Source organism: Grammomys surdaster, unplaced genomic scaffold, assembly GCF_004785775.1.
Source record: "Grammomys surdaster isolate TR1022 unplaced genomic scaffold, NIH_TR_1.0 146, whole genome shotgun sequence".
Classification (NCBI taxonomy): domain Eukaryota; kingdom Metazoa; phylum Chordata; class Mammalia; order Rodentia; family Muridae; genus Grammomys; species Grammomys surdaster.
Genome location: NW_021604604.1, coordinates 10387807 through 10413083, shown reverse-complemented (window position 1 = coordinate 10413083; position 25277 = coordinate 10387807). Strand labels below are relative to the sequence as shown.

At 44.6% G+C, this 25277-nt stretch overlaps 1 protein-coding gene across 4 annotated transcripts in view; it reads right to left on the bottom strand.

Annotated features, from left to right (window-relative positions):
- Positions 1–25277, bottom strand: part of Fam107b (family with sequence similarity 107 member B) — a 206771-nt gene that overhangs the window by 46853 nt on the left and 134641 nt on the right. The window contains exon 1 of one of the 4 annotated variants that reach the window (XM_028764897.1): positions 24157–24310. The exons of 1 other annotated variant lie outside the window; for it this stretch is intronic. The gene's annotated coding sequence lies outside the window, so the exon portion shown is untranslated. Of the gene's footprint in view, positions 1–15802; positions 15985–23686; positions 23801–24156; positions 24311–25277 lie in introns of those variants that run through there. 2 more of the 4 variants (XM_028764898.1, XM_028764896.1) reach the window with 2 other exon arrangements.

Sequence of the window (25277 nt, the reverse complement as noted above, 5' to 3'; positions counted from 1 at the left end):
GGTCCAAATAAAAACCTCACTCTTGATTCCCACAAGCACCACAAGCATGGGGCACTCTCTGCATGGAGAAGCAACTCTGAGGACCCCAGACTCCTCCCGTTGACCTTACTCCCTTCATGCCGACTTCCCCAGAAGTCAATGAAAATAAGGCTTCCCAAACCAATTCTCATCAGGGTGGAAAGTAAAAAGGCTCGGCGTCCTCTCCTTCCTCTTCCTCATTCCCCTGCCTCCTTTTCTAAACAGTCCTAGCCAGCTATGTCTTAAGGGGGTCTAGTGTACTCCTAGGAGCTCCCAGGGAAGACCCTTGTCCCCTAAAATAATCCAGAAGAGCTCCAATAACAGAAACCGTGGCAATGTGATGGCCTCAAGTTTCCAGTATTAGCTGAGTAAACAGGCAGTCATCTAAAGCAAACCCAGAGGAGAGAGCTCAGGGAACCACAGGCACAGTGTCTTTTAGAATTCAAACAGTAAATATGCAAAGAGAACAGCAGGTCTCTCCAATGACGGTCAACACACCAAGAAAGCCCCGGTGGGACAAATCTTCAGTCAGGATTTTCACCCACACATGCAATGAGTATCTCTCTGCAACTATGTGCCTGTAAGCTGGGTGTCTGTATTATCAACCACAGCCACATCACTGCTTTTAGAGTACACAAAGGCTCTGTTACTAACTATACCTGGACTAACCAGTCAAGGCTGGACAAACACTGACCCTGCGCCAGTTTCTTTCCTGCTCTCTGCCTGCCACTAACAAGTGACTCTGGATCCCACTTGCTTGAGCATAGTGCTAATCTCAACCAGCAAACAATTCTTTAATAGCAGCCCTGTGAGAAACAGCAAACACCCTGGACAAGGTCACCTCTCAGCATCAGTGCTCTCCTGGGCTTGAGGGACCGGTTCTGGCTGGTCATGTGCTAGATTCCTGACCTCCACCAACACTGTTCCTTCTATCACTCCTCACCTTCACCTCCACATCCATCCTGGACTCCTGAAGATCTCCTTTTTCTGCAGAACACCTCCTTGCATCTCAGAACCAACCTTGCCACCTTCCTATGGAGTCTAAATCACTGATCGCCTTGATTACACCACAGATCAGCTCTTGTGTCACTCCTAAAATCCATCCTTTTAAATCCTAACCCAAAATGCAATAGCACTTGCAAGTGGAACATGTGAAGGAAATACAGAGTAGAGTCCTTGTGATGAATTCACACCCGTAGAGAGGGGATGAAGAAAAGTGGAGTTTTTTGGGTTTTTGTTTTGTTTTTTGTTTTTCGAGACAGGGTTTCTCTGTGTAGTCCTGGCTGTTCTGGTACTCACTCTGTAGACCAGGCTGGCCTCGAACTCAGAAATCTGCCTGCCTCTGCCTCTGCCTCCCAAGTGCTGTGATTAAAGGTGTGCACCACCACTGCCCAGCAAAGAAAAGTGTTTTACTTTTCCTGTCTGCCATGTCAGGATACAGCAAGAAGTTATCCATAAACCAAAGTGCAGGCCCTTCCTAACTCTGAGCCTGGCAGTACCTTCATCCTGGTATTCTCCATCTCCAAACTAAGAAGGGAATGATGATCACTTAAGGCACTCAGCATCTAGAGGCCCGCACTAACAGCCACCCACACTGTTAGGCCCAGAGGTGTTCCCTCCATTCTTCAATTAGCTTTTATGCTGGATAGTTTTACGTCAAACTGACACAAGCTAACGTCACTTAAGAGGAGAGAACCTCAATTAAGAGGATGGGATCAGGTTGTGGACTGGCCTTTGGGACATTTTCTTGATCCATGATTGAAGGCCCAGCCCACTGTGGGTGGCCCTGGGTTCTTAGGGAGAGGGGAAAGCTGAGCAGGCCATGGAAGCAAGCCAGTGAGTAGCATCCCTCCATGGCCTCTGCATTAGATCCTGCCTCCAGGTTCCTGTCCTGGCTTCATTTGATGATGACCAGCAAACTGGAGGGATAAGTCCAATAAACCCTCTCCTCTTCAACTGGTTTTTGGTCACAATGTCTCATCACAGCAATAGAAACCCTAACAAAGACAGACCCCAAAGCTCCAGACTGAGCCCTCTGTCCACTCTTATCTCTATATTCTACTCTTACATTTACTTACAAAAACAACTCACAAATATATTAACCCACAGGAAGTCGCTCAGCCCTAGAAGTCAAAATGGAGGGACAGCAAAGAAAGTTCTCAACTGTGTAAACACATGCCTAGGCTTTTGTGAAACTATTCTAACACCTACTATGTTTTAGACTTTCTACCAGATAAGCAAGAACTTGTCTCTTCCACATAGAACCTCAAAACTCATCACTCTTCCTCGGCAATAAAACCACCACCAGCTCAGTAACTACTGACTTCCGTTTCCTGTTCCTGTTTGTATTCTTTGTGGTGGCAAGCACACGGGCTAGATATGATAAGGCAAGGCCACGTGTGACAGTCAACAACGCTGTTTTAAGTTAGAGTTCAAGGGACAAGAGTCCTTTAGGTTCTGTGTGACTCTGCAGCTTCAGCACGTTTTATAAAACAATAGGACTAAAGAGAGGTCTCAGCAAGTAAGAGACTTGCTGAGTAAGCATGAGGACCTGAGCTCAAACTCCCAACACACTGAAAAGCCAGGTGACCCTGCACATACCTGTATCCCAAGCACTGTGGGGTGTGCTGGGAGGAGAGGCATGTATGTTGCTGGGGCTTACTGGCTACCGGACTAGCTCAGGCTCAGTAAGAGACTATGTCAAGGGAATATGAATACAGCGGGGAATGACAGAGTAGGACTTCTAATGTCCTCCTCTGGCCTCCACATCCATATACAGACACTATAGACTCCCTCCAGCCCTCCCTCCCCTTTCTACACACACACACACACACACACACACACACACACACAGTTGTGAGTTCTCTAAAGCACCATCCTACAATGAATCCAATGCTAATTGTTGAAAACTCCTCCCTGGGCTATTACTGCAGTGACATACTTCAGAGACACAGTTGGGGTATAAATTTACAGAGAAATATCAAATGAATCACCCACACATAAAAAACAATTTATCTCCATTTAAAAAGCCATGTTGAGCCACATGACGTTAGTAAGAGCGCACAGACCAAGTGTCTGACAATTACTCTGAAGGACTATAAATAGGCTGTTTTTGAAATTAGTCAGCTATGCATGCTGTTCTTCTCAAAGCACATGCGTGCAACATGTTCCAGACAGTACACAGGCTGCTTAGTTTCTAGCAGAAATGGACCGAAGTGAAAAACAACAGTCTTGTTTGAGTCACAGATCTCAGCCATTAACTGTGAAACAGGAAGTGCACAAAGAATTGTAATTTAGGGGCAATGAAAGCAAACAAGCATTCTCTGGGCACATCTAAGGAGTACTGCTGCAAAGCCAAGTGTGTTTTTATTTTACCACAAACTGTATGAATCATGGGCCAGAGAACAAACCATATCCAAGTGGGCACTGTTCTCCATTCTGATCCTCGAGTGCTCCTGTAACATGGTTAACTAGTCTAATGAACAGCTCTGGGGCAAGCTATCTGAGCTTCCTGTGCTGCACAGGGAAGGGATGCCTGCAGCCTATGCAGCCTTAAGCAACTAAGGCTAACCTCAGGAAGTCAACACCAGACACCTTTTCTCTCCCTTCCTCTCACCATAGTGGGTGATTTAGGGCCTGAATTCCTCCCCGCCTACCATTCACACACTTCCCCAGAGGTACCTTCAGAAAGCCTCAGGTCTAGAACTGCCCACCATAGGGAAAAGAAGTGGATGAACAGCTCCCTGATGGCTCCCAAGTCAATTCCCTGGTGATATTTTCAAGTATTTAAAGGCTAAGTGGTGATTTTATGAAATAAAAATGATCAGAGGAATGGTTTGTTTCTGTTTTTCTTTCTTATGTGAGTTGGCCCAAGACACTTATTAAAACATACTATCAGTTCAAATCTACCTAGACATCTAGGAATCTTGAAGCATGTAGTAGCCCAAAGCTCTTTTAATGCCTTTTTAAAAGCTGAAAGAAATTACCAATTTAAAAAAGAAAATCATACAGCTCTTCAGGGCACATGGAAGGCCCTGGAAAGAATGTTTATGGGCAATAAAATATGGTATTCCTTTGACAAAAGAAAAAGACATTAAAATAGTAAGAGGGATGGAGGGAGGGAGGCAGGACCATAGGATGGGTGGGTACCAGCATGCTTTCTGTTGTTAGTATAATCAAGTATTTGTGGTCTGGTGATTATGGAATGTTTCTGCTTTGGCAAAGTCAAGTTAGTTATAGTCCTATAGTCCTGTATCATAGTTGTAAGGATGCATAGAAAGCATTTAGCAAACACATAAACACCCATATTAGGGTATTAGGGTGTTTTTCTAGTGTGAGTTTAGACTCCAAGCAACCACCATTAGCTGTGCGGTCTCAGGAAAGCTCCCTGAACATCTAAGTATTAGATTACCCACCACTGCCCGACCCCCCTCAAAAAATGGAGACTAAATCAGATGACCTCCTGTTTTCTGTGGCTTTTGTAAGCATCACTTTACAATGTCAGATTTCATCTTTTTTCAATACCTTCTGGTCAGAGCCAAGATTTACTTGATACCAATTGTCTAGTCAAAAGCATGATCTTTAATTAAGGCACTGTGGGAGGGATGCCCAACTCTTAGAACCGTCATGATGATCCTTGTGACAATGTGGTTTCCAGAAGCACGCTATGGTATACCAAGAGAATGACCATCCACACAGGAGGAACCATGCTCTTCAAATGCTGAGGGTATCCCCAGATCTGACTGTAGTGTCAGCATACAGCTTGCTGGTAAAGTGAGCCAATTTCATTTGCTATGACATGGTCCTTTAAAAGGAGTACTCTCTACACTGGAAACATGGCAGTAATCCATCTTTCCAAACCACTCTTAAGACTCAAGTTGAAAACTGCAATTTCGCCTGTGTTTTGGAAGAACTAAAAGAAAATTATCTCATCTTTATCATCTTCCCCTTGTGTGTGTGTGTATGTGTGTGTGTGTGTGTGTACATGCATACATGGTCCTGTGTGCACTCAGGTATATGTGAAGGATAGAAGTTGATATTGAGTGTCTTTCATAATCACTATCTACCTAATTTATATTTAGAGTGAGCCTGGAGTTCATCAAATCAGCTAGACTGGGTAGCCAGTGAGCACCCATGATCCTCCTTTTCCTGTGTCCCCAGCACTGGGATTACAGACACGCAGGGTGCTCTGGGCTTTTGTATAGGTTCTGGGTCTCACATTCAGGTTCCCATGCTTAAATAAGTACTTCAACAACTGAGCCATCTCTCAAGCCCTTCATTCTCTTGTTATGTACATTGTGTGTGTGCAGGCATGCTGTGTGTGTATATGTGCGTGTGCCATGTGCGTGCCATATGTGCTGGTATCCACAGAAGCCAGAAGAAGGCATGAGATCCTCTGGAGCTGTAGTTAAGATGGCTGTGACTCACCCAACATAAGTTTTGGGAACTAAACTTGATCCTTTGAAGGGAGGTAAGCATACTTAGCCACTGAGCTATCTCTCTAGTACACAGAACCCCACACACACCTTTTTAAGTTTATTAATGTCTTACCTTCTCTAAGAAAAGTCTGGTCATACATGTCCATACACATCAGAAAATCTCAACTGGTTACTGAAGAAGATAAGAGATAACGGTCTGTGCTACCACATGGTACTGTACCTTATAATCCTATGCTATAAGTTCCTATGCTATAAGCTACAAGCAGCATAAACACACAGGAGTTAATATTATTATAAAACTAGCCTGACATAATAACATTTTAAATAGCAATTAACTTTGATGGTAGGAAATACATTGCATTAGTAAATGGAAAAGCCAAGCCATTCTGTTTTTCTTTATTAAGTTTCCATTGTTCTTAAGTTGCTACAACAATGAGTTGGCCAGACACTCTGTAGGTCTCATCTCACACTTGGTAACTTGCTCATCAAACAATCTCCAATGAAATACTTAATTCAAGGAACCATCATGAATAGATGCTAACAGCATTAGGAGAATGGCCTATGGAGGAAATTCACAATGAAGGATCAAGCTGTCAACACAGAAACCAACTGATCAATGTCTGCGAGTGACAGTGGACACTGTCTTGGGATGATGCAACATGAAGCAGATGTCACCAACAACAACTTAGCCCTTTCTAAAGAGCTGCCATGAGCCCAGGAGAGCAGTGGTGCTAAGCTCCAGTTTACAAACCCACAAGAACTTGCAGCCCAATCAAGGAAAGGGGCCTTTCTACTAGACAACAAACCAGCAGCACAAGGAGGAAGGTTCTGAGGAAGAACAGCAATGCTGGATCTATCAAGCCTTCAGAGGTGGAGCTACCACATGCAGCCTGTATACATTTTAAAGATTTGGCTTTAAAGAAACCAGGTATAATAACGCTATAGTCATATTATTAAGAAATGAAGCCAATATATGGATGAAGACAAATTTAACAGGTTTCTGGGCTTCTCCCACATCTTGCCTGAGGTTTTGGTTGACATCACCTTCAGCCACTCCTTAGGCAAAGGGCAGGCCTGGCCTAGCAACAGAAATAAGCAAGAATGGTGGGTTCTACCCAGCTCAGAAGAGGAAGCCTCTGCGGTTAGAAAAAACTGGGACAGTCCTGGGGATAACCCCAAGAGGTACAGATCTTCCCATCCAGATACTTTTGCAAATAAGTTTGTACCAGCCCAGGATTTTAACGGAAACTTATTCTTGTAGAAAGAAAGTCAGTGCTCCAAGAAGAGAGGTCAGAGGAGACGTGAGCACGATGCTGGGAGTTGAGAGATAGGGAGACGGCAATGCCAAAAAGCTAGATTTTATCTATTGAACAAGGCTCCACTCCAGCATCTACTTCCGGAAGCTGGGGTGGTGGTTGTGGTTGGGGGTGGGGGGTAAGAAGTGAGGGTGGGATTTGATTTTTGTCTTTTTCACTATCTTCAGAGTCTAGCATCATACCCACTAATGTCTTAAGAAAAAAAAAGCAGACTGCAGTTTGAAATAAGTCAAAGGAAAACTTTTTAAATTAAAATTGTTACTTATTTTCTTCTTAAAACCAGACATTCTAAAAAGAAATGCAGGATTTTAGTTGTGACTGTGAACTAGTAAGCTAGATTACACAGCAAAATCCTAAAAGATGGAAGGTATACTACCTTTGAGAAGCTAGTGTAATGATGCTACAATTCCATTTTAGAAACTTAAGAGAGATGTGGAACTAGGGAAGGGTGTCTTAGCAGATACCAAGGGTGAAATCTGGGTGTAAAATGTGTCCTTATTCCACACAGCTCACTGCTGTTAGCAAGCCACGGCTCATCAGTGCTTACCCAAGATAAACTCACTAGACCAACTCTGACTGAGCTACTGGTGTGAATGAGTTGTTGAAAATGTCTTCTACAACTCCAAAATACTTGTAATCCATAAGGAATCCTTCTTCAATATAGGATATGAACTCTTCTAATAGGAATGTCACATAGAGAGAAAAAAACTGTTCAAATATGTACTTGGCACAAAGAGGAGAAAAAACATTAATATCTAATGCAATTATATAATCATCTTTAAAAATGTATGATGCCTAATTAAATTCCATCCAGTAACAGTAAAGTCATAAATAGCCTCAGGGTACTTCATACAAAAATGTATTTCTGGTAAACACATTTAAAACATAACTCAAGCACGCAGCTCTGCCTAATGGCATAATTATGTGCTTTTAATCCGGTGCCACTCTGATGTTATGCCGAAGAAAATTGCCCCATAGAAGGATAGCTTTAAGATGCCACAGTCTCCATACGGTAAAGCCAAACTGAAAATTCAGGACAAACATTTTTCTTAAAGCTACAAATTCAGATTTATCTGTAAGCCTATTTTCCCTACGGGAAGCCTCAGCCCTCTCTGAAGCTGAGATGGGCAAGCTTTAAATATGGAGTCAGAAGAGCCCAGCAGGATGGTAAAGAGCCAAAGCCTGGACTTGATCTCAGCCTCTCACCCTGGGCAAGCTTTTTAGTCCCTCGGCACTTTAGACCCCACCCTGGTCAAGCACTAACCACGGACCCACCCTCAGGGAATCACTTAGATCACAAAAGATAACTATGTTTACAGAGCTGTGCACTGGTGACCACTACTACTATTACCGTTATTGTCGTCTTAAGGTACATCCTAACAATGTTTTTCCTTCCCATCAGCACAGAGTACATCCTTCTAAGAAAGGCCAAGAATGTCCCTTAAAAGCATATGAATTATAAAACAATGAATGGGCCTCAAAAACTCTATGTAGCTGAGCAAAGTCAGCCCGATAGGGTGTACTGTATGACTCCGTTTATCCAAAATTTCTGAAATGGCAAAACTCTGTGGAGACAGAAAGTGAGCCCTGGCTGCCTAAGGCTGAGGATGGGAATGCGAGCTGACCGTGGAGTCTAAAACTGAACCAGGATGATGGCTGCCAAGCCTACAAATTACAAAGAAATATGAACTATAAGTTGATTCCAGGTGCATTTGGTGAAATGTAAATTAAACTCAACAAAGGTGTGCTGTGAAAAAGACAAGTTTTCCAAGTGTTCACGTTAACTTCACATCCGTCTGCCATCCTCATTCAGACACGGACAGTGGAGCCAACGTGAGATGCAAGGGCAGAGTGTTTCAGGTGGGTCCTATCCCGACTTCCCAGGCTCTCCCAGGACAGCCTCTCGCCTTCTCTACTCCTTGGTTTCCTCATCTGTGATACAAGAATAAAGCAATACTAATCTCTGAGGCTACAGTGTATTATAAAGATAGTTCTCAGCCAGTCTTTCTTGTCCAGTAAATGACATCATCGTTTGCCTGGTGGCTGGAACCAGGTGTCACTCACGATTCTTCTGCTGGCCAATATCAACTCCAGATGATTAGCAAGTCCTTGTGGCCCTATCTTCAAAATATATCATCCAGCTACTTGAGCACCTACGTCCACTGACCTTCCTGCGTCTGTGTTGGATCCTCAGATGCCACCACTATGCTCCACAGGCAAAGACAGGCATAAAATGCAAGGCCATCTCTTCCAGCCCCTTCTCAGGACCCTCCCATGGTGTCTGTATCGGCCAGTTTCCTCACTGTAGGACCTCATTAGAAGCCTCCCTCCTGACTGCCCACCTGCTCCATCCACACCAGCCTTCCTGTGGTTCTTCTCTAGCAGCTCCCATGGACCTCAGGCCCTTTGTTTCACTCAGAGAGACTGGAGCTGCCTTTGTTCAGAACTCAAAATAGGACTCTCACCTAATTAAAAGCGTAGCTTCCTCTCCAGCAGGTTGCAGCCCTGAGCCAGATTTGTTTCCCTGGCAGCACAATGAAAGAGCTACCTCGTCTGTGTATTCATTTACTGTCTATCATCCACTAGCATGCTAACTCCAAACAAGAAGACTTTGGTCTGTTTAATCCCCAGATCCTAGAGTCTGCCATCTGGGCTAGCACAAACCAGCATTCCTAAATGCTGAATGAACCAGGTTCATTCTACTACACAGGACACTACCAAAACCTGTGAGTTGGTAGTAACTGTTGCTATCATTGTATTTTACAGATAATATAGGACCCCTAATGGGCCATGTCAAAGTTGAGTCTATGTCATTTCTGGCTCCATGAGCACAGAGTAACTGCACTGGCCACCACAGCAGGACCTACAGGAAGTGCATTGTGTTCTCCTCACCTGCCCAGGCCCTGCCTACTTATGCCATCTCTTAAGGGGTGGTCCATATCTAAGACGCCTCCCTGGGGAATGCTCTTCAGCAGCTGCTGACAGTTATGGGGTACATTATCAGGTATAAAGGACATGGGGTAACATAGGCAGAGAGGTGGGATGAGCTCAGCTTACAAAGGAGAAAGCTGAACAGCCTGTCTCACACCGTCCACTAACTCCCAGGGAGCCTGGATGGAGTCTAGGCTGCTCTCCTTCAAGCACACTGTACTGCTCTGTGCAACTTTTGAAGAAAAGAGAGAAAGAAAGAGTGAGTGTGGGAGGGTGGGACAGAGAGGGGGAAGGGAAGACGGAGGGAGGGAAGGAAAGAGGGAAGAAGGGAAGGAGGAAGCTACTGCAGATGAACTTTGGTCACACTTGGGCCCACAGTGGTACCTATTTTAAATGACATCAATTTTTGTTTTAGGGGATGAACATTATACATCTACATAGACACCTTTAACTTTGTCCAGCACATAGGAACTTTCATATCTCTACCTTGGACACTCATAAATAACCTGTGCTCACTTAAGACTGTGGGAGGCTGTGCTATGAGTATGTGAGTCTTACAGTCTCATTAGCATCCAACAGGCAGCTTAAAAACCTGACTCCTCACTTCCCTCTCCAGAGTGCACACACTTATGGATGTTGGTGTCAGCCTTCCACGGCCTTCACTCTTACACACCTCATTATGACACTTCGGGAAGGATGCCAAAACCTGGATCCAAGAAGAGAAGACAATGCAGACATTCTAAGACCACAACCAGCTTATCTTTAAAACTCTCCAGGGAACATGACAAGATGAAAAGCCAGGTGAAGAGAGGGATGGAGCCCCGCCCTCTCCCAGCATCCCTATGGCACATGGGAAATGCTGCTTTCCTAAAACCCCCTCTCAGTTACAAGGCTATGAGGCAATGCCGACTCTGGGCCAAAGCCCATTTTAATTGTTTGCTTGCTTGTTTGTTTGTTTGTTTGTTTGTTTCTCCACTACTGAAGTTCTTGACAGACTTGGAGATGAGCCCTCTTTAGCTAAATGGCTGGCAAATTCTGCAGGCCGCCCTCCCTCTGTGCTCACAGATTTGCTGTACTGAGACCACTGCTTCAACAGACGGTTCATTTACTCTGGAGATTTTTGCTATACTCTGGGTGTCACATCCATGAAATCATCACTAAGGCCAACAGCATAAAGGTTTCCTGTTCTGTTCTAGAAGTCTTGTGGAAACACCTAAATATCTACCAACAGATGTGGGTTTTGGATAAATATGGTATACTCTTACAATAGAGTACTATTCAGCCTAGAGTATACTACAACCTTAATGAACCTTGAAGGTGTCATGCTGAGGGAAGAAAGCCCATTGCACAGGAGCCAATGCTGGACAATCACATTTCTTAAAGTATCCAAGAGTCGAGTTCACAGACTCAAAGGGAAGAATGATGGTTGAAAGAGGCCTAGGAGAGAGGAAAAGGGGGACTTCCCAGTCAACAGCCGTAAAGTTTCAGTCAAGCAATCATTTCTAGAGAGAAGCTGTTCGGGGTCAAGCCTGTGGACAACAGTAACACACATGACCCAGGTCATGTCTCTGCCTCCCTGGACCTGAGTTACAGTCACATACTGCCCAGGAGCTTTTTACCTGGATGCTGGCAATCTGAACTCAGGTTCTCATGTGTGTGCAGGAAACAACTTTACTCACTGAGCCATCTCCCATTGCCTTGTCATGAAAACCTTCTAAATGGACATTTACAAGGCCACAGACACTGACAGGAAAGCATCAACACCCATCATTGGCCGAGATTCAAGGACCATGCCTTAGAATGCCACTGCCTCGGGATGATCTCTATCACATCAGAGGAGGTCAGTATTACCAAATCCATGTCAGCATCACAAATGAGAAACGTTCACAAGAGCTATGTGACTTACTTAGAGGTCATCAAACTGTAGCCTGTATTCTCTCCTGTTAGAGAGAAGTCTTAATAACTCATTCTTAGGAAGCTTACAGAGGCCCAGCAAATTCCCTAACTAAAGCTTTCTGTGTCTCATGACCAGCAAGGGCTTAATGAACAGCAGCCCAAGGAGGGGGGCTGAGGAGAGACTCCTTAACCCCTGCAGCATGCTCTACCACTGCCCCATGCCTGTGCAGTGTGCAGTGAGTATTACTGTCATCAATGCCAGTGGACATGTCCTTCGTGATCTCATAATCATGACACACGTGGGCATGCACACACACACACACACACACGCTCACTACAGAGGGCAGACCAACCATAGGCCAAGCTATACAGCTGCTTGTTGCCTGATATTCCACTTTGAGTGACATCTTTGGTAGAACTGCCCTGCGCTCCTCTGATGTAAATGCAGCCCTATCCCCTCTTCCTTCCTGTATCCTGATAAGGGAATACTCTCAAGCCAGCATCTATTTTCCCACGAGCCCCTCTAGCTACCTCTTCATCTGTGACAGACTTTCCAGAAATAGAGGGAAACGCAGCTGTCGTCCGCTGATCTCTGTGTGACACCAGGTCATTTCTCAGAATCTCTGTAGGTCAGGACACCGCATCAGTACAACAATTGACTCCCTGCTGGCCCTGCGGACCCCTTCAGTGGGAACAATGAAACCATACTGTGACATCTCTCAGTCATTTCTCAGTCCTGCACTAGAAACTGTCCCAACATCTTAGCCAAATTCTAGACAAAACACAGTAGTCCACCTCATCAGTTAGTACAACTAGCCCCAGCTAGCCCTGGCCAACTCATGCTCACATTCCCAAGTATCTGACTGACAACATCAGACCTTACAGGGTTAGGAACTAATTCCCCAGCTTTCCCTGTGGTTCTCTCATTCTTTCTAAAGCAGCTTAAATCAAAAAGTGCTAATTTCTATTCACAGCTCTGAAGGTAACAGCTATTAAATAATGTGGGGTTCACTTTGTACAATTCTTAAAATATCGCCCTTACCTACTCTGCCACAAAGGCCAAGTTCATCTTGTTACCTACAACAAACTCAGTGCCTGGCCCCTAAGGCATCTATTCAAAGCCTCCCCCCACAACCTCAGAAACAGCCCCCATCGATTTACCATGTCCAAAGCTAACCGAAGTCACTTTCCCAAATAAATATATTCTTTCAGGGATGAGGCGTAGAACCCATGGATAAAAGCATCTATTTCTTTAAGTGCACTCAGTATACGTATTCAGGGTGAGGAAAAGTTCAGATGGAAAAGGCCCAGCACTTCTCCACAGAAAGGAAAAGAGAAAATAATAGATTGCTTCAAGCAGGAAAAGCAAGAACAGGCAAAGATTAGGCAGAGGAAGACACGAGGATATGAGAAGTTCCCATGGGATCATGCCAAGGTCTATGCTATATATGTATATGTTATATATGTATGATATAGATACATACATAGATCTTTACAGTAACTTGCCCAGTATGGAGCCCGTAAGCTCCAAAGCTGGTCAGATTCTCTCCCCAGCACTTTTTCTAGACTCACCAAGGTATATATGGACTTCCACAAACATCTTAAAATGCAGATCTCACTGAACCAAACTTCCGTCCGAGTTCTCAAACCACTCCTGCACACTGAAGGAAAGGACTCCAGGGAAGGGGCTTTTAGACACTAACACAACCAACTAAGCTGCAGTAGTCCTCTGTGTCCCCCCTCTCAGTGAAAGGAAATGTCCTCTACCCCTCAATCACCACAGAAGAAAACAAGAAAAAAGAAAAATCCTTTTTCCTTTGCTTTCAGCATTTTAAACAAATAAACAGAGCAATTAGTGAATTAGTAACAGCACCTGTCTTCCTTCCGGTCAGGAACAGTGATTTCTCCAAGTATGTCTCTCAAGTACAAAACGAGTCTGCTATCTACTTCAGGAGTGGGCTCTCCAGCAACCAGCTCTAGTCCTACATGGGACTCGTAAACTCTGACCTGAGGTCCAAGCTGCCTGTACTGCTTCAAAGCACCTCAGAGGCGGTAGGAAATGAGAGCTGGGGACACTGCTGTTTCCTCCCGGACCCTCCGTCCCACTCTATGCTGTGGGGAAACACATGGCCAGGAAAGCAACAGACATCACTACTGAAGGGGCTAAGTATTCTGCCCTCCACCTAGAAATAACCCTGCAACTACTGCAAGTGTGCACGCAGAATAGGGAACCCAAAGGACAGATGAACAACTCCAAATGGAACCTGATAGCGCACCATCACAATCTTCTCCTATGGTGTCTCCTGGCTTCAGAAACAACTGCATCCTCTTCTGAGCACCCTGCTTCTAAAGGGCTGTCTCAAAGGCTTCGTTCTGCTTTGCATACTAAAGAACTCAAAGATCACAATTTTTACAAGGGGTAAATATAAGTAAGGGCAAACATGTCCATAGGCCAAGAATGTAGCTGAATGGGCTTTTAGACACTCAAAACTCTTCACCATGTAATGAAAAATGATTTTATTTTCTCAACACAAACTCCATCTGAAATGTGCGTGGGACATACGGGAAACCACTGCTAGTCTTTCTATAAAGCATCTCTTTCCATGCTGTACTTCTCATGAATCTTAGAATAGTTTTTACAGTAAGAAGATGTATTTACTTTTTAAACAGTCCCAATCAGCTCGTGATATCTAAAGTCAGTCTCTCTCTCTCTCTCTCTCTCTCTCTCTCTCTCTCTCTCTCTCTCTCTCTCTCTGTCTCTCTGTGTGTGTGTGTGTGTGTGTTCAATAAAGTCCATAAAGTGAGTTCTCTCCAGTGAAGCACATTACTTTTCCTTCAACTTCCCTCCTTCCCTTCTGAATAAATAGTTACTGGCAAAGCTCTGAGAAAATATATCCCAAAGCAAGTTGTTAGTTTAAACCTCCTCTGTGAAAGTAGCAAAAGGAATATTGCAAAGTTATCATTATTAAATGTCATACTTTAGATAAGGACAAAGGTTAGAAATTAATAATGTGTTCATTCAGTCTCTCTCTCTCTCTCTACAAACACACACAAACTTCCCTATCACAACTGAAGCAAATACTCCTTCATCCTCAGGGTATGTTTGGGTGGTGGCCAAATGAGTGAGCTATCTTCTGGTTTTTGAATTTGTCACAAATATATATGATCTTATAATTCAAAAGTGTAAAGCCTGAAACTACAAACACTAAGAAACCGTCCCTAGACGGGCATCTCTGACAGGATTTAAAGCAACTTTAACAGCTAACATGTCCAAATGATAGAGAGGTGGCACGCCTAGAGAAAGCTTACCTGTTGGCAAGGAGGCTCAAATTCAGAAAGTCAAGCCAAACATGCCTCCTTCTGGCCTTGTGCTGGTCCCTCCAGTATCACCCCCATTCTGAGTAAGTAACTTCACTTAGCAGTCCTGGACAAAAATCTTTCTGAGAAGGGACTGGTATGGTTAGTGTGTGCACTCCATCCTCTCAACAAGAACTCTCTAAATTTCAGAGAGCTGGGCAGACGCTTCACTTCAGCACACATGTCAAAACTTGGCTCTAATACACAAGATTACCTCCCAGTCATCCAGAAATGTTTCAGGAGGCAATCACGGAACCCATAGAAAATGTGGAGACTTCTGCGCAGACATCACCCAATCCCCTGGCTTTACCGGACTCAAAGAAGCACAGCCGCGTCCAACATAGAAAAGTTACTTGCAGACAGGAAACAGTGTCACTACCACCTTTCAAAGCAGCACGACCCCGCCTTTGTCTGCCGGGCAGAAGCCGGCTTCGGGACGCTGACCCCATCCTGCCGCCGGGGCCGGCAAGGCGGGCATCTGGCCGCGGGCAGCGCAGCCGTTGCAGCCTGGGTCTCAAGGTCTGGGTCCGCAGGGCCGAGGATGCAACAATGAACCAACCGAGCGGCAGCCTGGATTCCTTCCTCTCCAGGGGGCCCCTCCGCCCCAGCGCCCCTCCATCGGGGCCGCCGCCCGGGCCCTGCACCCTCGACCTCTCCAGGCAGCTCAGGGCCACCAGGCTCCCCGCCGCCCGCCTGCGCCCGAGGGACCGCATACCCCAGCCGGCTCTGCAGGCCAACGACAGGGTCCCCCGGGCCGGGGTCAGGCACGCGTCGCTTCCTCCCAGCGGGCGGCCGCCTCGCAAGCCCCTCGTCTTTGTGTGAGAAGTAAGTGTGGGGCCAGCCTACCTCGCACAAAGGCGCGCTGCTCCCTGGCGCGCTCCGCTGCTGGCGTTGGTCCCCGGCACCTTAGCCACCGAGGTGGCGAGAGGGCGGTTCCGACAGCGGTTGCAACGCCCGAGTACGAAGCCCGTCCGGCGGCTCAGGGCGGCTCTCACACCCGGCGGCCTCGCGCGTCAGAATTAAGTGGCGGGGCGGGCCGGGGGCGGGGCAGGGACGCTGAGTCATCGCCAGGCCACGCCCCAATTACTAGGCCACGCCCCGGTCTCCGACCACGCCCCCCTGAGCGTTCAGCTTTGCTTGGCCCTGGTGGACTGTGATGAAAGCTCTGGATCCTAGGTCAGGTGGCAGGGGCCTCTGATGTGTTGATTTACTTTCTGTTCACTTGGGGACCCAGGAAAGGAGCAGGAAGGTGGAAGGAAAAGTTGTCACCTGTCTAATGGAAGGTGACAGCTGCAAGTTCACCGGGTCCACAATTTAACATTCGTTATGCATCTGCTTGTGCGTTTATCTCTCAGCTTTCTGTCTCTGCTTTGTATATGTGTGTCTCCATGTCTGTCTCTCTCTTGCTCTGTCTGTCTGTCTCTCTGTCGCGGTTTGTCTTTCTGTCTGTATGTCTTTTTTTCTCTATGTGTCTTATGTCTTTCTGTATGTATCTGTAGTAGCTCTCTTGCTGTGTGTCTGTGTCTCTATGTGTGTATCTCTCTTTGTCTCGCTGTGTTCTCTCTCCTTTCTGTTCTCTCTCTCCCCCCTCTTCTCTCTCTCTTTCTCTCCAGTCTGTTGAAATCCTGCCAAATATTTTTTGGAAAAAAATTAAAAAGGAGTTTGTAATAATTACACAAAGTCACAGTCAGCTGAAGACTCAGAACCCACTGACCCGGGTTTTCCTCTCCACCCTCATCAAAGGGCAGTTGGAGATTTAGATCAAGGAAGGACTGATCTGATCTTTAAAAAAAAAAAAAAATCTCTCTAATTTTGTTCTCCAGCTCTCTCAAATTGTTTCCCCACCTTACCCAACAATTCTAAGGGTGCCATCTCCATGAATCACAAGTTCAAAAGCAGGACCTGTCTCAGGGGGAGAACGAGGTCGGTAGGTTGATGGAGTCTGTACCAAAAGCCTTTTAATTTTCTTGGCAGCAGATGACTAAGGATTTATTTATTAGGGAACTTTTCTGACTCAAAGAGCTTAGGTCATATTTGCACAGGGGGGAAAAATGCTGTCAATGGATTTCAATGAGCAAATTACCTATTCCTAAAGTTTCAGTCTTACACAGTGCCCTTAGCCAGCTCCTGGGCATCCTCCCCATCCAGAAGCAATAGGCTCACTCACCCCAGGATTCACACTACTTCTCATTAGTCTGAAATGCAGCATGTAATAATGACAACTTTGCAGTATCCCTTTGCCGCTTTCTCAGAGAAGTAAGCCAACAACAACTCTCTCAGAGCCTTCAGTTCAAAGGGCTCTCCACTGTGCTTCACTCAGTCTCCCGCCATTCACCCTCATGCATGGTGCTGCTTCTCTCCATGATGGCTGCCTAGCCTCCAAGCAGAGGGATCCAGCCTAGATTCCTACTCCTCCCCACACTCCTACACTCATGGCGTAGATCGCTAGCAGTGGGCTTTTGAAAATAACTGGCAGCTTATTCTACTCTCTTGTCTCCTCCTGGACACTCATTTGTAAAGTCATCATTGGATACATCAGACCCCGGGAAGGACACAAACTTGCGAAACTGAGCTATGCTCAGTACAGATGGGAAGAATAAACCCATTCAGTTAGAGCAGTGTCAACTCCTCAGTTCTGGATAGGATGAGCAGCTACCCCCTTCCCCATCTCCTGTAGTGCCTGCCACACTTGCCTCTGGGCTCTGTGACCACAGCACACATGTTCTAACCAGTCCTAGCCACCACTGTGTCAGTGTCCCAGCTGCTTTCGGGGTGAACTTTTCAATCAAAACTGCGCTGCTGCTGCTCCTGATGATGATGATGATGGTGGTGGTGGTGATGATGGTGGTGGTGGTGGTGATGATGTTGTTGCTGCAATATCTGTTGTTTTAGCTACTTTTCCTGTCATTTTGACAAAATACCTGACAGAAACAGGGGAAGGAGGGTTTACTTGCATGGCCCAGCTCTGTGACCATTGACAGCAGGATTCTGCCTCTGCCTGATAACCTTTAACCACTCCAGCATCCAAAAGCCTCTAAGGAGTCTAAGGCTCCTCTGAAAAGCCTTCCCTGACCTGCTCTAATTGAATGGGTTTATTCTTCCCATCTGTACCGAGCACAGCCCTGTAATTATCACATCGTTGTTAGTACGTGTTCCCTGAGTGTATTTTGCTCTTGACATATATACCTATGTATACATCCTCAGGCTTAACTTAGCACGTGGCATACATATAAGAAGTGCTAGGGTCTAGATTGCATACTCTCCATAACATACAAATTGAAATCCTAACTACCCCTATCCCAAATAGAGCAGTATTTGCCAATAATCCCTATATAGAGGTAATTAATGTAATTGGGATCATAAGTTTTATATTAGTGACTCGTCCTGTTGCTGAAACAGGATGCCTGGAAGAAGCAATTTCAGGAAGAATGTGTTTACATTTGACACATAGTTCAAGGGGTCATAAGTATCATTATAGGAAAGGCAGGTGGCAGGAGTGTGAGGCGGCTGCTCATATTGTGCCAACCATCAAGAAGCAGACAGCGAGGAATTCTGGTGCTCAGCTCTCTTCCTCCCTTTAGTGTGGTGACAGACCACAGCCTACAGAACAGCACCAGCCACACTTCAGGTGGGGCTCCTCACTTCAGCTAACCTAATCTTTATAGCATCCTCACAGATGTACCTCAAGGCTTGTCTCTGGTGATTCTAGACCCTGTCAAGCTGACAGTCACTACTAACTATCATGATGATCTTATAGGAAGGATAGCGACAAGCCCTCTTCTCCCAATCTCTATCTCGATCTCCCTCTCTCCCTCTCTCCCTCTCCCTCCCCCCCTCACTGTCACTCTTTCTCACACAGTTACACAAGAATACAAAAAGAAGGCAGCTGTCCAGAAACCAGAACAAAAGGCCTTACTAGAAAACAACCTTCCTGGCATCTGGACTCTTACATTCCGGTTTCCAAAACTGCATTAAAATAAAATAAAGGGCCTTATGAATACCTCACAGTCTGTGGTCTTCTTGTATGGCTGCCTGATGACATAAGAAGCGCTACTTGGACTCTCACTTTGGTAAGATACTCCCCTGCCAGTGCACCTGACTTGTCCCTCCAAAACAACTGGACCAACTTCCATGATGCCAAACCACTGGGGTAGACTGCCTGAATGTGATAAGTGACTATATACCCTCTCCCTTCCTTGTCCTCTCAGAGCAATGGAAACTTGGTTTGTTCAGCCATCTGAGATGAAAATGCCTTCAGAGCCTGCCCTGTGATATCGGGTACCACGTTTCCTTTAACCCAAAAACAAATAAGGATGAGAGCAAATATGTACTTTGATTTAAAAAAAACTCCATCAACAGTAGACAATACTCTTGTATGAAAACCACTTTTGGAAGCTAAATGCCTCACAACCCTGGGGAACCAGAGGATCCCAGGTAAACTCAACTAAGCTAATCTAACTTGGTTATCTCTGGAGCAATTGTGGGAAGACTCTGGAAATTTAAAGTTAGAGCCATTTATGTTCAGACGCTTATAACATCCATCACAGCGCCTCCCCCACAGTTAGTTAGTTAGTTAGTTAGTTAGTTAGTTAGTGCGTGATCAGTGCTTTTTGCACAGGCGAACCTGGGACTTCTGAGAACAGCGGGACATCCTAGGGTACCCACTCCATGGGGGTTCCACACCCCAAGATGGGTCTGAACATCAATATGTCCCTGGGAATGTCAGGGAAACCAAGGACACAGGAACATATTGAGCTATGCTTAGACTTTCATTCCTGGCTGACTCAATTTTTTATCAGGGCATGGGAGGCCTTGGTAGACTGGCTATCACCAAACAAAGCACAAGAGGAAAACTCTTATCCAGTGTATTCTGAGTCACCTAGCCCACCATGGTGACAGATCCTATAATCTCTCATTACTGGGAAACGTACGCAGTCACCTTCAACTTAGCACTCAATCATAAGGTCACTTGTGAACTTGGAATTTGTCTTTTACTGTGATGAGAGGGAGAAACCTCAAATTGATTCCCAAAGAAAACTAAATAAAGACGAAATGAGCGTTTGAGGGCATAAAGTAGAGCAGAATCAGTTTGGATTGAGACATGCTGGGCTTTGTCCTCCTTTATGGTCATTGTCTTTATGCATCATCTTGCAACCCATACTTTGTATCCTAACCATCATCCCGGGGGACTCTGAAGAGACAAAGTGAGCATAGCTGTGCCCTAAAAGAAATTAATCCTTGCATGTGTACAAATACAGTTTTCATTTTGAAATCCTATGTAGAAGCCACGATTTCTATCCATATCGCATTCCAATGTCAACATTCATTACCTAATACATTATAACAATTATGTCAGAACCTAGTGTCTTAAAAAGTTGAGTAATTTTCTCAGAGTGCTGAGACAGCATACACATGGCTTAGCTAAGATGCCTCGATCCTGTTCTGTGTAGCCTCTGTTTGGCTCTGTCTTTGGAGATCAGCCAGCAATTGGCTTGTCCAGAGTAGCCTTGAAGGCCAGAAACTGACTAACACTGTCAGCTTGGACACTTCTGACCCTGTTCACTAGGTCCTCAGCAGTCCTCTAACTCATCTCTGGTGACAGAGTCTTTCCTCCCACACTACTTTGGAATACATAGCAATTCCAAGCGCTTCTCTAGCTATAGCTGTCTTTGTGTAGCAATCTGATGGAGGAAATTCCTCAAGTGAAGATCGCTCTTCCCAGGGGACTCTAGTTTATGTCAACTTGACAAAAACTAGTAAACACGACAGTGGAGGGAAAGAGTCTCCAGATATGTATTGTAATTAATAAACAGCCCAAAATCATTTGCAGTACAGTAAACCCATAAGATAAGCTGGTTAATTTATTGCTGGTCTTATGTCCTAAACTGATAGACCAACAAGAATATTAAATTTCTATATATTTGTTTCTTATTTAATAATAATGAGAAAGGAGCTAAAGAAGAAAGACTAGACAGGACATACGCTACGGCTGATTGCGTTGTAAGCCAGGAGATATCTAAAGTTCATTCTGTGGCATGTTAAATACCAAAATTGTAAAGCAAAGTACTGGAGACTAAGTAGTTTAGAATACCACTCATATATCCCTCAGTCCAGATCCAGCCTGGCTAGTTTCTCTGCTAAAAAAAAATCCAAAGATAATTAAAAATATTAACAGGGTATATGGCCACCCTCCATACCCACCCAGTCATGGAACCTAAGGTCTTCTTCTAAGCTCATTCAGATTGATGGCATAATATCCTGCCTGTGGTTGTTACACTAAAGTTCTTGGTGTTTTGTTGTTGTTGTTGTTGCTGCTGTTGTTTGGATTTTTTGTTTTTGTTTTGATTTTTGCTGGTTGTCAAATGGGAGTCATTCAAAGCTTCTCAGATCGGCCCACAGGCTTCAATGCATGGCCCTTTCCATCACTAAGCTAGTGGTGACTTGCAAAATTCTTCAGTACGTGTAATCAGTGACTTCCATTTCAGTCTCTAGTGAAAGGTCAGATCATCTCTGTGTCTTACAACCAATCAATATGAGGCCTTCCCTGAAGCTTCAAACTCCCATCACAAGATGAAATGGTTTGAAAATGATTTGAGCTGTGTCTTCCCAAAAAGCTCATGTGCTGAGAGTGTAGCAGTGGGAGGCTGTGGACCACTAAGAGGTAGAGCCTCAGGGGAGGTCCTTAGGTCACTGGGAGCCTGCCTTCAGAAGAGATTCTGTGAGTTCAGCCTCTGTGACTTACTGTTTCAAGGTGTGATCTCTTCCTCCCACACATAGCCCAGGTTTTGATGACATTTAGTTAGCATTAGTTCTGACAGAAATCAAACTGAGCCCAATCAATTCTGAACTTCTAGCTGATAAACCTCTGAAGCAAATAAAACTTTTTTTTATAAACTTGTCCCGTCTAAGAGATTCCATTATGGTAATGCAAAACTGACTAATACACAACAGTTTATGGTAGAAGAAATGGAGAAAGATATGGGTGCTCTATAGGCTGGCAGTCTTAGGGGATACTTTAGACTTCCATCCACACAATTATTCACATTGGTAGATGGGTACAGAGCCAGACAGACATTCTCTAGTATAGAATTTCTAGAACTTGGATCAGCAAGTTGGGTTGGTAGGTAAAGGTGTTTGCTGCCAAGCCTGACAACCTAAGTTTGATCCTTAGAACCCAAATGGTGGATGGAACGAACAAGTTGTCCTTTGACCCCCGCAGGCACATCCTGGCATGCATGCACATAAAATAAATAAATAACATAAAATGTTCTACTTTAAGTAAAGAACTCAAGGTCAAACAAAGAAGGGAGTCCTGAGGAAGTCTCCCACACATAGTTCAGCAGTTACTCAAGGAGACCAGAAAGCCAAGTAGACTCAGAATGCTTGTGGTGGTGATAATTGGTTAGATATATTTCTGTTCAGTCATCCAGACTCCATAGTTGGACATGAGTTAGTGTTCACTGAGCCCTGGTGACCTCAATATTGAAAAATGGGAAAAGAAACACAAAGTTAAGAATATTTCACCCTAATTTTATCACTTAAACAGCAGAGTGATGTGAATACATTATGTTCTGCTTATTTTGATTGCCTGTTTGACACAGTTATTATATAACTGTAACCCAATAGTCTATCACCCTGGGACTTCATTTATAGAACTCACTTGTGGAATATTTTGTGAAAAGTTCTGTGGCTTGTTATGCAAAGACAGTGGACCCATGCCTTCTAAAGTGAGGGATTTTCTAGGTTAGATTAACTGAGGTAGGAGGATCCATCCCAGATGTGGGTGTTACCATTCTATGGCAGGGGTCCTGGACCGAGTAAAAAGAAGTAAACCAGCTGAAAAGTGATGATGATCGCTCTCTGATTCCTGACTCTGGATGCAGGGGCTGCCCCAGGCTCCTGCTGCATGCCTTCCCCATCATGATGGATTGTATGATCTGACTGAGAGCCCAAATAAGCCCTTCCTTACCTCAGTTACTTTTATTGGGTGCTTTGTCACAACAAGAAAACAAGTAACTAATTCAGAAGGGATGAAATGGCATAGATGAATTGGCTTATATCCTGTATGCCAGATATTATAACAGTACATTAAGCAATCTCTTTTGTGAGTACTTATGAGCAAAGGAATAGAAACATTTCATTAACTATGTAAAATATGCTAATGGCTAATGACATGATAACAAAAATAGATATTCTCCCAGTAAGACCCACCCACTACAGAGCACCTCACAAACTCCCTGCCTGAGCTACATCCCGTAAGCTGACTGAAAACATCATGGTTTCTAGGGAGCCAAAGAACTAATTTCAAAAAATTTACTCTACCTATTTCTTAAAACATTTAATTTCCTTTTTAGAAGACACGTGTTCTATACTGCTTGGAGTTTTAAAAGCAAGAGGGTTGTGTAAAATCCTGGTTCTGATTTGTAGCTATCACAAAGAATCAAGAGAAACAGCTGTCAGCCACATAAACAATTACCAAATGGTGCAAAGATCTGAGTTTCACATCTTTTTCTTTACATGAATCTAAAACCAGAAAAGAAGGATTTCCTGAGGTCTTCCTGTGTGTTTAAAATGAAAAATCTATTTTAAAAAAAAGTGTGTGTGTGTGTGGGGGGGTGCTTAACTGCTCATCATCTCAAAAACATTAAGAGCTAACAGTAGAGGCTAACAGGTAATTGAGCTGTTTCTCCATCTGAACGGTGACGCTCACCCCTGTAATTCCTGCTTTACCTGACTAGCACGAAGACGCTCAGATCATAGTCTACTGAAGAGTTTCTACGATCTGTTCCAGTTTGTTTTTTCTTCCTCATGCCATTTGTTGTAAATACATTTCCATCGGCAGGAATATCCCTCAGGATGTCTGGATAGGTAATAACTAGCCCATTGCCTTCTTTAGTCATCCACCTCGGGTTTGATACAATCAAGCAAGTCCATGGAGTGAGGAAATGGAAGCTAGACCAGGACGAAGGAGATGAGTTCAGTCAGGAGCTATGGGCTCAGCTGTTAGGAGTGTTCGCTCGCACACTCAGCAAACAACACTCGCACTGTCATTGCGCGCTCACGACTGCCTGTAACTCCAGCTCCAGGGGATCGGACTCCCTCTTCTAGTCTCCAACAGCACCTGCACACACATGGTGCACACATACATATGCATACATATAAATAAATAGACAGATAGATAAATAGATGAACAAACTTACAGAGATCTGTTTTCTCTGGTTTCAGCTCTGCCGCCAGGTGACTTGGTATTTAACCCACTGAGTCCTTGGTTTTCCTCCAGACCCAGTAAGTGTCTCCTCATATATACAAAACGTTCCACAGTAGCCGTGTTGCCATCGGACTTGGTTGGGGAGCAAAGCTGTTCGGTCTACTTGAAGTTTACTAGCAAAGTCCAAACTACAGAGAATGTGAAATCTTGCCAGAGAAGGTTTTCTTATTAACTCTGCTTCCAGAAGCGTGTCTCCCACATTTAAACTGCTAATGATTACTGGATTTTTAAAGTCCTTTCCCACTGATAACATTCTCCTGTCTGCTCCAACCAACTATAAATGAAACAGAGCTGTAACTAATGTCCACATTCACTGGATCATGTTAGGAGGAACACAAATTAGAAGGGGTGATAATAGCCAGAGTCTAATCCAGGGTCACTCACACAGGTTCATCCCAGACATTTGTCATCGGTGCTAGAGACACGCTGCCCTGTCCTCAGCTTACAGCCTGTCCCATGACCTCCCTCCTCTACATAAACAGCTGAAAGTCACTGCAGGCCACAGGGATGCACACCTGCTTTACGCAGCTCAAGTTTCCTCACAACTGTTAAGCCATTTGTTATCCATCTCCGACACCATTCATAGACGAATTCACAGAAAGAAATGGTAAGCTATCATAGGCACTGTCTAGTTCTGTGAGGGACCAGGAGACTTGATAAATTTCTGTCCAAAATAATGAGAGACAGAGAGGCAGACACAAGATGGCAAGAGACAAGGTCTCTTTTTTCAAGATGTGGAAAAACTCCACAGAAAGGGAACAAGTTTTTTTAAAAGAAATAGAAATGAAAAGGGAGGAAACAGCTACAGATACTCAAAGCCAGGAGAGGGAACACAGAAATATTCCGACTCCTTTGGTCTGGAAATTGACATGAAGTAGAGAAATAGAACTTGCCTGCACATGCCCACGGTGAAGCAGGAAACCTGGAGACGTCTATAAACTTTCAATAAACAAGTCAGCAACTACAGTTCACTCACAGAACCAGAAGAACCTAGCACTGCGGAAAAACAACTTCCATTGGTGTGGTTGTTGTTTGGTTGGTTGATTGTTGTTG